Below are 2,036 nucleotides of genomic sequence, written 5' to 3'. Positions count from 1 at the left end.
TTATGTCTATAATGATTAAATGGATGTCGTTAAGGCTTGAATTTGATCAAAATCGCACAAATCTAGGAATTGAACTAAAATCAATAGAGCCCACTGACAGCGCCCTCGCGCCGCTGACGACAAATTTTTCGCGAGACTTAGGATTTAATTCCAATAGAGCGCACCGAAAGCGCCATCGACCCTGCCGACGGTGAGCTCACGAAAAAACACCTTTAACCCATATTTTGACCAGTCAATTGCCACTATTCATCATCCCATTCCTCCTAAAAATGAAATTTTCAACTTAGGGTTTGAGAGATCTTGGATTGAGAGGCGATTTCAAGGCTTTTTGACACCAGATTTGAACTTCTCTAGGTAAGAGCTTCACTCCAAGTTAAAAATATTTGATTTTCACCATGATTTCTTCCACATTAAAGAGATCTGAAAAATTTGAGAATATAAAGAAAATATTGGGAAGAAATTCATGGAACTTAGTTTTGAACTCTTAGATTTACTTTTAGAAGCCATTATTTGCATATTTGAAGTGTATTTTAGAATTTTTTTATGATTTGATTAGATTGAAATGACTCTACGATAAAAGAGACGAATAGAGTTTGACGAGTCTCGCTTCGTCAATGTGATGACTCAAACAAGATTTACTTCAGTATTTAAAGGAAAAAAGTGTATACAAGATCGAGTTTTTGAGAGCCCGGGAGGAGAGATTGAACGAGTTATTGTCGAGCGGAGGTGGAAAAACTTTTGTTACACCACCAATAAAGCTGATGAAAATGTTGTGATAGAGTTCTACGCTAATTTAATTTATTCTTATGACGGAATCATTCAAGTGCGTGGATTTCCTGTTGAGTTTACTGCCGCCCGCATCAACACTTGTTATGAAGTCCCCGATTTTTATAGTTGTCAATATGAATCCTTTAGTAAGATGGAAGGCCCCCTAAATGATGTGATCAACTTTCTCACTGATGGGAAAGGAACGTGGAAGATTAAACAACGAGAACGGGTAAATTTTTCTGCTTCCATGTTGAATGCCACCTCTAAGGTGTGACACTATTTTATTTCCTCTACACTGTTACCAACTTATCACCATAGTGAGGTAACTAGAGATAGAGCTATTCTAAATTTTTGTATTCATAATAACAGAACTCTAAATGTGGGGAGAATTATTCTTAAGAATACATTGACTACGGCAAGAAGTGAGATAAGTGGAGGGCTAGGACATCCTGGCCTTATTTATGCACTTTGCCAACTTTCTAGAGTGGAAGATGGAGATAAAGAATGGGTTTACCCTATGAAGCCCATTAGTAAAGCCAATTTAAAGACTTATGAATCCCATGAGAAATGGAGAACTGGAAGTAGGAGTGAAGAACCTTCTACTGGTTGAGATGTCCCTGATACAAGTTATGACCTTCCACCTTCTAGTTCCCCTACTCTAACTGACTTGATGAATGAGTTGACCTTGCAGCAAAAAAATATAGAATTAATAAATGAAAGGATTGGAGGTTTAGAACGTCGACATGATTACGATAGTGAGTACCTTCAGAGTCATTCAAATTTTGAGATAGCTTACTACGAAGCTCAGGCCCGACACTACAGAAGTGAGCTTGATGTTACTTTTTCTGAGTGCCCCCGATATACTCAGTATAAGCCCGATCCACCTGCTGATCAAGGAGATGAAGACATAGTTTGGGATTTTAATATTTGAATGTAATTGATGTACTTATATTTGTACTTTAATTTCTATGATCTTTTTGTAATAGAAATAGATGTTTATATGTATTTGGACTTTTATTTTTATTATTATGTTGTACTTGGATAATTTTAATTATTGTTATAAAGTTAGTGTGGTAGCTAAATTTTCATGTTTAGTATAATAGATGTTGAGTTGTATTTTGTGGATTGTAATGTAATGTGATTTTTATTTTCGCATTTTAGTTTTAATTGTTTTGTTTAGTAGTGTGTTTGTGTTAGGAAATATTGTGCTTGTTTAATGTTTTAGTTTTATACTTATTTCAAAATTTCATTACCCAGAAATTTCTTTA

Source organism: Phalaenopsis equestris, unplaced genomic scaffold (assembly GCF_001263595.1).
Source record: "Phalaenopsis equestris unplaced genomic scaffold, ASM126359v1 Scaffold000734, whole genome shotgun sequence".
NCBI classification, from domain to species: Eukaryota; Viridiplantae; Streptophyta; class Magnoliopsida; order Asparagales; family Orchidaceae; genus Phalaenopsis; species Phalaenopsis equestris.
The sequence above is the reverse complement of the archived record's forward strand: the minus strand, read 5'-3'. Positions refer to the sequence as shown.